Source organism: Corythoichthys intestinalis, chromosome 3, assembly GCF_030265065.1.
Source record: "Corythoichthys intestinalis isolate RoL2023-P3 chromosome 3, ASM3026506v1, whole genome shotgun sequence".
In the NCBI taxonomy this organism is placed as follows: domain Eukaryota; kingdom Metazoa; phylum Chordata; class Actinopteri; order Syngnathiformes; family Syngnathidae; genus Corythoichthys; species Corythoichthys intestinalis.
Window position 1 is genome coordinate 8,893,717 of NC_080397.1, and position 16,030 is coordinate 8,909,746.

Consider the following 16,030-nt stretch of genomic DNA (forward strand, 5'->3'; position numbering starts at 1 on the left):
TGGTTCAAATAAAGATTTATGCAAAATGAGAAGTGCAGAGAGTGGTCTCAGTTTAAAGAAAAGAGCAGCATATTTTGACAGTGTATTTGTAAGATCATCAATATGTTTTCTAAAATTGAGGAACTCATCAATATGGACTCCCAAAAATTTTGTGGAGTCTACCCTTTCAATGTTTTCGCCGTTTATTTTTAGGCAGATTTGTTTAGTGGTTTGTTTTTTATGGGAGCGAAACACAATGTAATTTGTTTTATTGATATTTAGAGATAGTTTATTACATTTTAACCATGTGTCTATTTTCACTATTCACTATTTATGATTTGCTCAAGTGCAGTTGGATTTTTATGGGAAAAAACAAATTTGTATCATCAGCAAATATTACCTTATGTAAAACGGACGTGGAATTAACAAAATCATTAATGTACAGGTTGAAGAGGAGCAGCCCTAAGATGGAGCCCTGGGGGACTCCATGTTTGATGAGTTTGTGTGATGATTTAGAATTGTTAATGTTGACATACTGATGTCGTCCAGACAGATAACTACGGAACCAGTCTAGTGCTAGGCCTCTAATCCCATAATGCTGCAGTTTGTTGATGAGTATGTCAGTGTTAATGGTGTCAAATGCTTTGGATAGGTCTAAAAAAATGCCAACTCCAAAGTCACCTTTGTCGATTGCATCATAGACTTTTTCTGTTAAGTCAAGTACTGCCATATATGTAGTATTTTCTTTTCTGAATCCATATTGTGATGGGACAATGATGTAAACATCATTTTTTGTTTGTCTAGATAGTTATTGAGTTTGTTATGGACTACTCTTTCTAGAACCTTGGAGAGAGTAGGCAGAATTGATATTGGCCGGTAATTGCTCAGATCATTTTTATTCCCAGATTTAAAGATTGGTATGATTTGTGCAATTTTTGCGATTTGGGGCACAACTCCAGAGAGCAGAGATAGATTGATGCAGTGGGTTAGACAATCTGACAATTGTGAAATTTGGCCAAATTGGGGGTCTCTGAGCGGAACTTCAAGTCACCTGAGTGTTTTCCGGCATACATATTAGCTATATTAGCCTACTATCAAAATGACTAAATTAGGTAAAAATACAGCCTTCATGATTACCGAATTTTCTGCACTATAAGGCGCATCGGAGTATCAATGAATGGCCTATTTTAAAACTGTTTTCATGTATAGAGCGCACTGCATTACAAGGCGCAGTAGTCGTAGTAGTAGTGGTAGGCGTTGCGTGATGCATCCACAAGATGGAGCTGAGCTAGACGAATGTCATGCCATGATTAATATTGATCTAAATATAAGGCACAACGGATTATAAGTCGCACTGTTGGCTTTTGAGAAAGAAAGAGTTCAGGTGCGCGTTATAGTACAGAAAATATGATAATCATGAAGGCTGTATTTGTACCTAATTTAGTCATTTTGATAGTAGGCTAATATAACTAATATATATAATATACATACGGCATGTGTTGCCTTATATAAGGCTTTAAATTTTTTGCTTCTCCAGACATATTTGTTTTTTTACTCCAATTTGGCACTTTCAACATTTTGGGTTGGCGACCCCTGCGCTAAAAGAAGTAAAATTACTTCCAGGTAAGGCCAGTGGCTGTGGTCATAGTGAGTCCAACCAAAGTCTTCCCAAACAGAGCTATTCAAGTTATCTGGTGAAAATTCTTCTAGTTTTAATATCGCAATATATATCACAATATATCACAAACCCACAAAAAGTCGCAATGTCAGTTTTTTCCAATATTGTTCAGCCCTAAATTAAATAAAACATTTTTTCCTTCAATGCATTCATTTTTTTAAATTTAAAATTATATATAAATGTTTTATTTTTTTATTCTTTATTTTGTTTCTTGTTTTTGCCTGTCGCAAAATACATGTGGTTAACACTAATACAACAATTGTGTTAAATGGAGACCGCAAAATATTGTCCCGTGGGCCATAAGTTTGAGACCCCTGTCCTATATGAATGTATTTAACAGATTTAAGATAAAAACTAGTCATAATTCGTGCATGAAAGGGGTTACAACACTTTATTTTTTTCAGTATTTTGGAAGGGTTAAGGGTTATTTAGATTAAAAAACTAAACAAGGATGCTAATTAGTTTTTTTCCCCCATTGCAAAAGTGAAACTTATCACATCAGAATGTGAAACGTGGAGATAATGTGAAGAGATTAAAAAAATAAATAAAAACATGCAGTAACAAGTAAACAGGAAAGTGTTTGCAGAAAGCAATATGACCATCTCGTTTCAATTTGCAGGACAGGTAGGCGACAGATAGAATTAAACAACCTAGCCAACAAAGGCCATGAAGTCCATTCCACTGACCCCAAATTGCCTCAAAATCACCAGGAAATGACCTCATATGCCAACCATCACAGCAAAGCTACCGTCACAATTTTTCAACAAATGTTTTGTGGTTGGCTCCACTTCAGCCAAGGGCGTAGGTTTGCATAGGGATGGTAAGGACATAACACTACCAACTTTTCAGGATGCTCAAATTGTCCCCACCAACTTTTAAGCAACCTTATGTGCATTATATAATGAGTTCTGTAATATAGGTAATTTAGATTATCTTCCCATATATTGTTAAGATAGAATTGACCCTACCGTTATTAAGTGAATTATTTTCAGACCTACATTTACCCCTTTTCACTTGCTTAATGTCCCCCTTAAATGCACGTTTGAATGGCTGATGATCCCCCCACCCATCTCACACACACACACACCCAAACACAACCTTGACAGAAATACATGTCAACATGCCGTTTCCTCCGCCCCCTTCGAAGAGGGGGAATATCTTTTTTTCCGCTAGCAGCAGTAGACACTGTAAGTGATGTAAAAACACATCAATGTCGTGGAAATGGTGAACACGCCCTTAATTTTGCTGCTGAATGTCCGACCTGCATTAGCATTAGCATAACATTAAACTGTGTGAACTTGTTAACCTTCAAAACTCAAATAATAAGCTGCTTCGAGGGAAGTGTCCTTCTTTTATATTTATTCTACTCTTAACGTTAATTAAACTGTGTGAAATGAAATGAACTCTGCTCGAAACTATAGAACCAGCAAAACGTGAGCAAGAAGCTACTGAGAGAGAATGGTACCATTCTATGTTTCATAGGAAAGTTTTGACAGTTGAAGGATATAGTACCTTTTCTCGTAGGCATTGTCTAACTGTTTGCATTACTCTAACACACTTAATATAATTAATCAGGGAATAGTATCGTTTCTCGTTTTTACTGTTTTACTGTCTTACTGTAACACACCCAATATAAAATAAATAGCACTTATACCATAGTTTAAGGAAAACAAGCAGAATATAGGTCATAAAAGATACACGACACCTTCTAATCACGGAAGCCCAATGTGTGCATCATGAGCAAGATTGATTGAACTCTCGCAATCAGTTCTCCCGGACAGTCCAGAAAAAATGGCGGGACACTCTTTCTCAACACAAGGAGAACCACAGAAAGTCCGATATCCAACTGATAACACAACTGACAAGACTCCAAGAGTTCCTTTGATGCTGAGGTGGCAAAATCCACAACTCTCGTTGCCCGGATAAAAGTAACTTCCGAATCCTCCTGTCCAATCCACAAACAGACAACAATTCCAAACACACCCTTCTTCCTGCCCACGGCCCGCCCAGCGAGAGCCTTCAAAAGACTTAATGTTTAACCAAGCGTTGTCATCTTTTGTCAGGAACATTTTATTGACGTGTAATACGGTGACCTTGCCTCCCCGCCTGAGTGTTTCTAGTTCGCCTTGCCGTTTTGATCGCTGTCGACCTTAATAAATTGCCAACTTGTTTTCGGTGAGCCTACTTTAAACCTTTCAAAATTGAGTCAGTACAAAGGGTTAAGACAAAGGTGAACGCGCGGAGTTTGGCCTTCTGGCCGGATTGTGGGATTCCCGCCGGGCAGGGTCCGGCAGTTCGGCTGGCGCGATTCCGGCGGTCTGGCTAAAAGGTCAAATTCCTTCACAGTCAAAAAAAAAATACAAATGCTGCAGCTTTTCTTCTTGTAAACGGTCTGGTTTAGAAGGAAAGAAGGGTAGAGCATGATGTGACTTTACACTTTTGAAACCAAATACCTATTGGTGCATTTATACATTAATTAGAAGGTATTGATTTATTTTCTAAATTATTTATGTTAAAAAAATATTTACAGCCCAGGCAGTTTTTCAGATAGTCATATCTTAATTGTAATCAAGGTAAAAAGTTTAATTAATCACGATTTCGATTTTTTTCAATAATTGCTCAACGCACTGATGCACTTTAGAGATGAAAATAAGGGAGAAGATAAACGAGACATCCAATTAAAGCCAATGTATTACTCTTGTGGTGAAGGACAATGTAGGCTAACATGTAGCTCCATGAATAGGTGAATTAGTATCCCCCCACCCACCCCCACACAAAAAAACACAAAAAACAATCACTGTAAACTTCCTTTATATGAAACAAGGAGGAACGTCCCCATTTTGAAAAATGACTTTCTCCCATGAAAATATATATATTTTTCCTTTTTTACAAAGGTCCCCATTTTGAAAAATGACTTTCTCCCATGAAAATATATATATTTTTCCTTTTTTACAAAGGAAATACATCTGCATACACGTGAGAAATGTAGCCCTGACCCCTGTTCGCCCTATCTGTTTGGTTTTATTGACGTCCCGCAAAAAGTGTACAAAACTACGCCCTTGACTTCAGCTGTGACCTTGTTTTAGTAAAATATTGTAGTAAATGGATGGTTATAATTAGGGGTGTGACAAAATATTGAGATGGTGATATATCGTGATACTTTGTATCCCAAAAGGTTATCGATATGCTCCTGCCAAGAATCGAGATATTGTTTTAAAAAGGTGTAAATGTTTAAAAAAAAAAAAAAAAAAAAAAGTCCGATTTTCAGGGCATTTACAGGTCACTTGCTGTTCATTTACAGGTCATTTCCTGTTGAGTTTCAGTCACTGTCTATTCATTCGGGTGATTCCCAGGTCACTTTCTGTTCTGTAATTCAAAATAATCAGGAAGTGACCCATAAAATACCCCAAAATCTGCAGGAAGTAACTGAAAATCAAGAGGTAAATGACCTTAAATGGCCCAAAATTCATAGGCGGAGTTTGATTTTTGGGGCAGGGGGGGCACAACATGTTCATGACCTCTAAACTCAGTGTCAGCAAAAAAATTAACTTACAAGAATATTTATAATAATAGGTTAAAAATGAGTGTTTTTTGATTCGTATCATTCTTGAGGGGAATTCCTAATCAGGCTGCTTAGACTATACTTTTCGCCATTGAATATGGTATGGCGCCGGTGTCGTGCCAATGTAGTTACCCCAGTCAAAAATTGTTTTCCCTGGGCGGAGCCACTGCGCTGCACTGATTTGCTTGATTTCCATGTTTTGGTGATGTAGTTATCTACGAGGTTTTAAAACATGGCACATTCATAAAATAAACTTTTTTTCCTGTCGTATAACATAACATACATACTGAATGTAAAAAAGGCCATGTTTCACAGTTTTACTCGTAGGATGACCTATAACTGTTATTACTGTCATTCAAGTCCTGTATGGAGTTTCTCCAGTTTAATAAACGTCGATGTACAAAATATATAACTGTGGTTCTTGTCTGGCTTCAATTCATTGTTTAAGTCGACTAAACTCTTAACTAATGTGTGTGTGTGCGCTCCTGCAGCCAGGGGACACAATTTTTGACGGGGGTAACTACATTGGCAAGACACCGGTGGTGGCTCTGTTGTATAATCAGCGTCTTTAGTGGGGCAATTTGAAACTCCGCTCACCATTTTGTCGGTGGTCTCTAGTGTTTCTTGGTCCACATTTTCAATCCTTGGTTCTTGCTCAGTAGTTGTCGCTTTTGAAAGCTTAGGTTTGAAAAAAATTACGTATATCCATCTTGCCTCTTCGGTCCTCGGGTGGTTTTGGCTAAGCAAAGCAAATGACCGTCAAAAGTGCTACTCACATGATCTGTTCGAAAAATAATTTTGACCCATTATAAAAAAATTTTTTTTTGTTCATTTCATTCATTTTTGTTGTATGTTTTATTGCTTTACAACTTTTCTAGACTATATTTTACCGGAAAATTTTAATTTTAAAATCATATACTGTATGGACCCTACCCACGTGACGTCACTACTCCGCTCTCCTGAATGGTACCGCCCAATTGTCCGTCAAAACATAGTGTTAACCTGTTACGGCTACGTACATTCCTCCTATTTATGGCGTGTTTTTCTGCTCCTTAACATTAATAATCAAAATGGTGAAGGCGTGTGTGGCTGTTGGTTGCACTAGAGAAGATGGAAGGAGAGACTTGAAGTTTTACCGTATTCCGAGGGATCCAAAGAGGAGAGCGAAATGGACGGCTGCAATTCGACGTGAAAACTGGGCACCAAAAAATCACCACAGACTATGTAGTAGTCATTTTATATCCGGTAAGATGCATTTAAGATATACTTAGAGGGTTTTGGGCTGACAAATAACCACAATTAAGATCATTGCTAGGCTAATCGCCGACAACATACACGTATGTATGTAGTGAGAGTGCTATCGCTAAACCATATAAACATTAAAAGCCTTAACTCCATTGACAAACGACATGAAATACATTAGACTTGACAGTGGATGTTAGCAATAACAAAAGATTTTGAATTGAAAATTTCGTAACTCACCTTTCCAAGCACAAGATAGATTCCTGCCGAATTTTCGTGGACGAGGACCTGTTTCACCCAACCAGCAACGAAGTATTTATAAGCCTCCAAGCTCTTGAAGTTTTTCAAATTTTCGTGAGAATAGGCTGATTTTGTGTGGACAAGATAATTGTAAATATCAGCGCAGCAGATGTCAGGCAGACAGGGTGAAGACAGTGGGTCGAAAAACATCGATTTGGGCATCAAATATGGATCTGGCGACTGTATAGAACGAAGCTTTTCCACATAACGCCTTTTATGCAACACATCCAGTGAGTTTACGGCATCAGAAAGCACCGGGTCTTCCATGAAATGCATTTTAAATTCCTCGATCAATTGAAACCAATGCTAATACAGAGACAAAATGACGGACAAGTAGGCGGAACCATACAGCGAGCACGTGGTTTTGTGACGTCGGTGGGTAGGGTCTATAGGGAAGTCAATTACATGCAATGACACTTTTCGGACACCAGGGGGGGCTGGCCCCTCTGAAAATCCGCTTATGCCAAAATTACCTCATTGCCTGGCATTGGCTGCCATTGACCGCTCAGTCGTTCATTCGCTGCCATCCCTCCCACTTCAAAAGGATTGAACATCTACTAGTGATAAACTCATTCCAATTCACAGCAAAAGCTTGTTTTTCTGTTTATTAGTTGTTTGTAGAATATCCTAGAATGATTTCCTGACCAATGTATCGATAATTGTTGTATCGCCATATCGTCAGATCATCGTTATCGCGAGCTTTGTATCGGAAATCGTATCATATCATGAGGTAACAAGAGGTTCCCACTCCTAGTTACAATATAATGAAAAATAAAGTGCAAGTCAATAAAGGAGACTTTTGTTTTATTCACATTTTATTTCACTTTTGACTTTATGTGCAAATTCATATTGTAAAATGTATCGTAAGTGGTATATGCCATTGCTGAGTCCCACATCACTTTCCTACCATGCCAGTAATTGGGCATTCAATAGATGGGTCATACCACTTGTGCACTCTATATACACATGCTTGTTTGTCCAATACTGACACGCAGTCATCAGGGACTCCGCGGGGAGTGCCATACCTACATTAGAAATAAAAAGCTGTCAACAACTACATAGCCTAGATTTAAAAAAACAACAACAACAACAAAAGAAGGGGGGAAAAATAAGAGATTAAAAAGTGTGATCTTTCACAACTTACGCAATGCAGCAGCGGGTGCAGGTACAATCCATGCAAACACTATTTCTCCACTTTGATCCCACCGCATGCCATGTGTTATCAATTTCATCCTGACAATGTGTTGCGTCTACAACATGATTAGTATATATTTTTTAATTGTAATAAGGCATATGAAAACTGTATTGAAAATATAAATAGAAAATATATGGGTATATAGTAAGCAATTTTTTTCTTTACCTGGGTCTAACAATTTAGCAGAGCATTGACCATTTGCCACTGACAGCACTGCACAAAGCAGCACAGCCAGACACAGGTATGTTCTCTAAGGGCATCACAAAATAGTTTGCGTTAATATACAGTACATTCAAAAGAATTTAATTGAACATTATGTAATTGTAAACATGTTTCGTGACCAAACGTGAATTTTTTTCACATTCAAGAAAAAAACATAAATAAACTTACCATTGTTGCAAGTGCTATCAGCTGAAAAAAAGTCTTGCTTGAGTCACAAAGTGAAGCACAGTAGAGTTAACCACTGGGATTAAATATGCCACTGTCAGGGGCGTATTCCTGGTGGTCACCCCCACATTGGACAATTTATTTCACAGGGAAAAAAATCGCCACAGAGTGCAATCGCAACAACTGCAAATATAACAGAGGTTAAAAAGCCTGGAAAAAGTCTGATTCTCCAAGCCGCAACGGGCAACAACCTCTGCAAGAACAATCAATGCATTCACTGAATTAAAGATATATTTCTAATCCAAACTACAAATTTATGGCTCACAATATTTTAGTATAATATACAGTGTATCACAAAAGTGAGTACACCCCTCCCATTTCTGCAGATATTTAAGTATATCTTTTCATGGGTCAACACTGACAAAATGACACTTTGACACAATGTAGTAGTCTGTGTGCAGTTTATATATTAGAGTTCACTTATTTTCCCCTCAAAATAACTCAAAATATAGCCATTAATATCTAAACCCATGGCAACAAAAGTGAGTACACCCCTTAGAAACGACGTACATCCCTAAATCCCTACAACCAGGAACTGAAAAATGCTAGACAATCATATTTTTCAGAGATCATTAGTAGAAACACCAACAATACTCGCACACTATTTTCTGTTGTTGACAAACTGACAAACCCACAAGCATCAATACCTCAGGAATTGGCATCTGAGGTGTCCTGTAATAATTTCGCAGCATTCTTTACACACAAAGTACTAAAGATTAGACAGACTGTGTGCAACTCCGGATTAACAAATGTTACACTAAACGCCTCCCAAAATGTCCCCCACGTCAATCTTAGACAGTTTAGCCTCTTGGACTATGCCACTTTAACAGAAATTGTGTCGAAATTAAAGCCCACAACATGCTGCCTTGACATCCTTCCTTCAAACTTTTTCAAAACTGTTTTTCATTGCATAGCCCCAGACATACTTCAGATTATAAATACTTCCCTCCAAACAGGAGAGTTTCCTCAGACTTTAAAAACTGCAGTAATAAAACCTCTCCTAAAAAAACCTAATCTGGATGCCTCAACCATTAGTAATTACAGGCCAATATCAAATCTGACATTCCTGGGGAAAATTATCGAAAGGGTTGTGTTTGAACAGATCCAGACTTTTATGATGCAAAACAATCTTTTTAACTCATTTCAGTCTGGATTTCGGCCACAACACAGCACCGAGACCGTGCTTATCAAAGTCCTAAATGATATTCGTCGGAATACCGATGCAGGCAAATCATCTGTTCTGCTACTATTGGATCTCAGCGCTGCATTTGACACGGTTGATCACAACATACTACTCAGCAGATTGGAACAGTGGGTAGGGCTTACTGACACTATTCTTCAGTGGTTCACATCCTATTTACATGATAGGGATTTCTTTGTGTCAATTGGAAACTATCAGTCAGAACGAACCAAATTCACGTGTGGAGTCCCTCAAGGGTCAATTCTTGGACCACTCTTATTTAACATCTATATGCTTCCGTTAGCTCAGATAATGGAACAGTATGACATCTCCTATCACGCCTATGCAGATGACACACAACTGTACATTTCTGTGTCCCCACATGATTATAGTCCCTTAGTCTCCCTGAGTAAATGCATTCATCAAATCAATGAATGGATGTGCCAGAATTTTCTCCAGTTAAATGTGGAGAAGACAGAGGTGATCATTTTTGGGCCAAAAAAGGAAAGGTCAAAGATAAGCAGCCAACTTAGCACAATGTCACTTACAGCTACAAATCAAGTCAGAAACCTTGGCATACAGTGCTGCTCAAAAGTTTGTGAACCCCCTCAACATTTTGGAATTTTCTATTATTTCAACCTGATTTCCTAATCAATCAATTCAGTAGTTTTTTTTTGTTTTTTTAACAGTTGTGTTGTCGAGACTAAATTAAAAAGAGTTTTCATCAGCTGATGTAGGTGCAAAATTGAACTGTTTGGTCACAACCAAAACCGCCATGTCTGGCGAAAAGTCAACACTGCATACCACCAAAAGAACCTTCTCCCAACAGTGAAGCATGGAGGTGGGAATGTCAAGATCTGGGCTTGCTTTTCATCCTCAGGACCTGGACAACTCCACATAGTCCAGGGAATCATGAATTCTGAGGAATATTGTCAAATCCTAGAACATAACCTGACGCCATCTGTTTTGAAGTTAAAGCTTGGCAGAAGGTGGATCATGCAACATGATAATGATCCAAAGCATTCCAGCAATACAACCAAGGAATGGCTGAAAAAGAAGAAGATTCGTGTTCTGGACTGGCCCAGTCAAAGTCCTGACCTAAATCCCATTGAAATGCTGTGGCGGGACCTGAAGCGAGCAGTTCATGCCAGACGCCCATCAAACCTCTCTCAACTGACTGCGTTCTGCAAGGAAGAATGGGCAAAAATCCCCCAAAGTAGATGTGAGAGGCTGATTAGTCACTACAGAAACCGTTTGGTTGAGGTAATCTCTGCAAAAGGAGGCGCAATATCCTATTAACTGAAGGGGTTCACATACTTTTGCACACATGATATCTGAGTTTTTCTTAAATCAACCACTTTTGTTAAATAAAGAATGACAATATAACTATTTCTTTTGTTTCAGTCCATTATTTGGAATGTCAGTATTGTGGATTTGGGTATAACTTAACATTTAATAAGGTTATTTTAGTTTTTTTTACAAAAAATCTGACCATCGCTGTGGGGTTCACAAACTTTCGAGCAGCACTGTAATTATTGACTCAGACCTAAAATTTGATAGCCATCCAAAGTCCGTCACTAAATCCGCTTATTACCACCTAAAAGATATAACCAGAATTAAGGGGCTTCTGACTCAACAAGACATGGAAAAACTTATGCATGCATTCATTTTCAGCAGATTGGACTACTGCAACGGTATGTTTACAGGTCTTGATAAAAAATCAGTCAGGAAGCTGCAGCTAGTACAGAATGCTGCAGCCAGAGTCCTCACAAATACAAGGAAGCTGGACCACATTACACCGGTTTTGAAATCGCTACACTGGCTTCCAGTGAGTCAAAGGATAGACTATAAAATACTACTGCTCGTCTACAAAACACTTAATGGCCTTGGACCAAAATACATGCTTGACTTGTTAGATTCCTATGAGACATCTAGACCCCTAAGGTCGTCTGGAACGGGTCTTCTGCATGTTCCAAGAACAAGAACCAAGCAGGGTGAGGCAGCATTTAGTTATTATGCTCCTCACCTCTGGAACAAGTTACCCGAACGTCTGAAGTATGCTCAAACTGTTAGCTCCTTTAAATCAGGGCTAAAAACGCTTTTGTTTGGCACTGCATATCCATAACTGTCTATATATTTCAACCTACCTGCCTTCTATTCCTCTTGTGCTTATCTCCATTGCTGATTTCAATGATTATTAGTAGTAGTAGTTTTTGCTTTATTTTTATTTTTGTTTTATTTTTATTTATTTATTTTTATTCTGTGATGAAATGCGATCTTTTGTCTTGGTTTTTACGTTGTGTTGATTTAAATGTGATTTTTATGGTCTTCATGTGATGTAAAGCACTTTGAATTGCCTTGTGTTGAATTGTGCTATATAAATAAATTTGCCTTGCCTTGCCTTGCCTTGCCTAAATGTCCAAATTGAGTACTGCTTGTCATTTTCCCTTCAAAATGTCATGTGACTCGTTACAGGAGTCCTGTCAGCATTGCTGCAGAAATAGAAGAGGTGGGGGGTCAGCCTGTTAGTGCTCAGACCTAACGTCGTACTCTACATCAAATTGGTGTGCATGGCTGTCACCCCAGGAGGAAGCCTCTTCTGAAGACGGTACACAAGAAAGCCCGCAAACAGTTTGCTGAAGACATGTCAACAAAGCACAAGGATTACTAGAACCATGTCCTATGGTCTGATGAGACAAAGATTAATTTGTTTGGTTCCGATGGTCTCAAGCATGTGTGGTGATGACCAGGTGAGGAGTACAAAGATAGGTTTATCATGCCTACAGTCAAGCATGGTGGTGGGAATGACCCCCCCCCCCCCCCCCCCCCCACCTCTTCAATCTCTGCAGCAATGCTGACAGCACTCCAGTATCGAGTCACATGACATTTTGGAGGGGAAATGACAAGCAGTACTCAATTTGGACATTTAGGGGTGTAGTTTCTAAGGGGTGTACTCACTTTTGTTGCCAGGGGTTTAGATATTAATGGCTATATTTTGAGTTATTTTGAGGGGAAAATAAATGAACTCTATTATATAAGCTGCACACAGACTACTGAAAAGATATACTTAAACATCTGCAGAAATGCGAGGGGTGTACTCACTTTTGTGATCCACTGTACATATTACATATCCATATTACATAATTTTTTTTAAAAATCATCTTTTTTGAATTTTTTATAGTCATAATTCCTAACCACTGTGTCAGGACACAAAGTGTGCCCCAATTGATCAACTCATTTAGTCATCAATGAATAAAAAATATTCATACAGTGCTGGTCAAAATTATTGGCACCCCTGCAATTCTGTCATAGATTGCTCAATTTCTCCCATAAAATGATTGCAAATACAAATGTTTTGGTAGTAATATCTTCATTTATTTTGCTTGCAATGAAAAAACACAAAAGAGAATGAAAAAATTAAATCATTGTCATTTTACACAAAACTCTGAAAATGGGCCGGACAAAAGTATCGGCACCCTCAGCCTAACACTTGGTAGCAAAACCTTTAGACAAAATAACTGCGAACAACTCCTTCCGGTATCCATCAATGAGTTTCTTACAATGCTCTGCTGGAATTTTTGGCCATTCTTCTTTGGCCAACTGCTCCAGGTCTCTGAGATTTGAAGGGTGCCCTCTCCAAACTGCCATTTTCAGATCTCTTCACAGGTGATCTATGGGATTCAGGTCTGGACTCATTGCTGGCCAGTTCCGAGGTTAGGGTTAGGGTCTGCAGTGCTTTCCCTCAAACCATTTTCTGGTGCATTTTGAAGTGTGTTTTGGGTCATTGTCCAGCTGGAAGACCCATGACCTCTAAGGGAGACCAAGGTTTGTCACACTGGGCCCTATATTATGCTGCAAAATTTGTTGAAGTCTTCAGACTTCGTAATGCTATGCACATGGTCAAGCAGTCCAGTGCCAGAGGCAGAAAAGCAACCCCAAAAGATCAAGGAACCTCCGCCATGTTTGACTGTGGGGACCGTGTTCTTTTCTTTGAAGGCCTCATTTTTTTTTTGCTGTAAACTCTATGTTGATGCCTTTTCCCAAGAAGCTCTACTTTTGTCTCAAAGAACATTCTTCCAAAACGTTTCTGGCTTTCTCAGGTAAGTTTTGGCACACTCCAGCCTGGCCTTTTTATGTCTCTGGGTCAGAAGTGGGGTCTTCCTGGATATCCAACCATAGAGTCCCTTTCCGTTTAGACGCCGATGGGTAGTACGGGTTGACACTGTTGTACCCTCGGACTGCAGGAGAGCTTGAACTTGTTTGGATGTTAGTCGAGGTTCTTTATCCACCATCCGCACAATCTTTCGTTGAAATCTCTCGTCAATTTTTCTTTTCCGTCCACATCTGAGGAGGTTAGCCACAGTGCCATGGGCTTTACACTTATTGATGACACTGCGCACAGTAGACACAGGAATATTCAGGTCTTTGGACTTGTAGCCTTGAGATTCCCCATGTTTCCTCACAATTTTGCTTCTTAAGTCCTCAAACAGTTCTTTGGTCTTCTTTCTTTTCTACATGCTCAATGCGGTTCACACAAGGACACAGGACTGAGGTTGAGTCAACTTTAATCTATTTTAACTGGCTGTTAGTGTGATTTGTTATTGCCACCACCTGTTATGTGCCACAGGTAAGTAACAGGGGCTGTTACTTACACGAATTAGAGAAGCATCACATGATTTTTCAAAGGGTGCCTATAGACCCTACTCACCTACGTCACAAAATGGGCGTGTCGCTGTTTCCGGCCGCCATATTGTACCTCTTTTTCAGACCTATTCTCATTGTTTTCAATTAGTCGAGCAAGTTATAGAGCAATTCATGGAAGCCCCGGTGTTATCTGACGCTGTAAACTCATTGGATCCGTTGCATAAAGGCGTTACGTGGAAAAGCTTCAGTTTATCCATTCGCCAGATCCGTATTTGATGTCTAAATCGATGTTTTTCGATCCGCTGGCTTCGCCTGACATCTGATACCCACACAAAATCAGCCTATTCTCACGAAAGTTTGAACAACTTTAAGAGCTTGGAGGCTTATAAATGCTACGTTGCTGGTTAGGTGAAACACGTCCTCGTACACGAAAATTCGGCAGGAATCTTGTGCTCGGAAGGTGAGTTACGAAATTTTCAATTCAAAATCTTTTGTTCTTGCTAACATCCACTGTCAAGTCTAATGTATTTCATGTCATTTGTCAATGGAGCTAGGGCTTTTAATGTTTATATGGTTTAGCGATAGCACTAACTACATACATACGTGTATGTTGTCGGCGATTAGCCTAGCAATGATCTTAATTGTGGTTGTCAGCCCAAAACCCTCTAAATATATATTAAATGCATCTTACCAGATATAAAATGACTACTACATAATCTGTGGTAGTCGTTTGGAGCCCAGTTTTCTCGTCGAATTGCAGCAGTCAATCGCGGCCTCCTCTTCGTGTCTCTCGGAATACGGTAAAAATTCAAGTCTCTCCGTCTATCTTCTCTGTTTTTGCAACCGACCGCCACACACGACTTCACCATTTTGAGTATTAATGTTGACGAGCAGTAAAACGTGCAATAATAGGAAGAATTTACGAAGCGCTAATGCATTTCTATGGCGAGTATGCGGACATCATGGCGCGGGGGCGTGGCTGTGACGTCACGTGAGTAGGGTCTATACCTTTGTCCGGCCCGGTTTTGGAGTTATGTGTAAAATGATAATGATTAATTTTTTCCCCCATTCTCTATTGTGTTTTTTTTGTTATTGCAAGCAAAACAAATGAAGATATTACTACCAAAGCATTTGTAATTGCAATCATTTTCTGGGAGAAATTCAGCATTATTTGACAGAATTGCAGGGGTGCCAATAGTTTCGGCCAGCACTGTATATTATTTTGGATCAAAATGACCACGCACAAAAAGAAATAACTTGAATAAAGTTAAAATCTGAGATTTGTGTTATTTTTCTTACTAGGTTTCTTGTCATAAAAAAGATTGCAGAGACAAAACTATTTTGCATGTTTTATGCATTTCCACTTTTGCTCTTTATTCTGTTCGATACATCACGTTTTCCCCTTTCATTAAGTATGCATAAATTCCTCCCTGCATTGCAAATACAGGTAGTCCCCAGGTTATGAACGAGATCCGTTCCTATGCTGGCGATGTAACCCGAATTTCAGCGTATATCGGAATTATCCCTTTAAATACCCCTAAATCTCAAAATAACTATCCAAAAAGTCCAAAAGTATTGTATTTTTTTAAATGATAGAGGATACACTGCCCTCTGGTGGCAGCGTTGGGTGTGGCTGGACTGTCGCCTTATGACTGAGGAGCAGACTCTCGTCTGACATGGATAAGGACAGTTGGGCTCTGGTTTAGCCCAAATCAGGCTGTAAGTATTTTCTGCTAATATATGTTTGTGTATGCATTTATAATAAAGTTTACAGCTACAGTTTGTGGAATTTTGCGTGAGCGA

At 39.0% G+C, this 16,030-nt stretch overlaps 1 long non-coding RNA gene across 1 annotated transcript; it reads right to left on the reverse strand.

Moving 5' to 3' along the window:
* Nucleotides 1-7,558: 7,558 nt before the first annotated feature.
* Nucleotides 7,559-8,430, reverse strand: LOC130912789 (uncharacterized). The gene is made up of 4 exons (XR_009062641.1): nt 8,347-8,430; nt 8,122-8,206; nt 7,906-8,011; nt 7,559-7,786 (listed from the first exon to the last, which is right to left on the reverse strand). It is a non-coding gene; the product is annotated as an uncharacterized LOC130912789 (long non-coding RNA).
* Nucleotides 8,431-16,030: the final 7,600 nt, after the last annotated feature.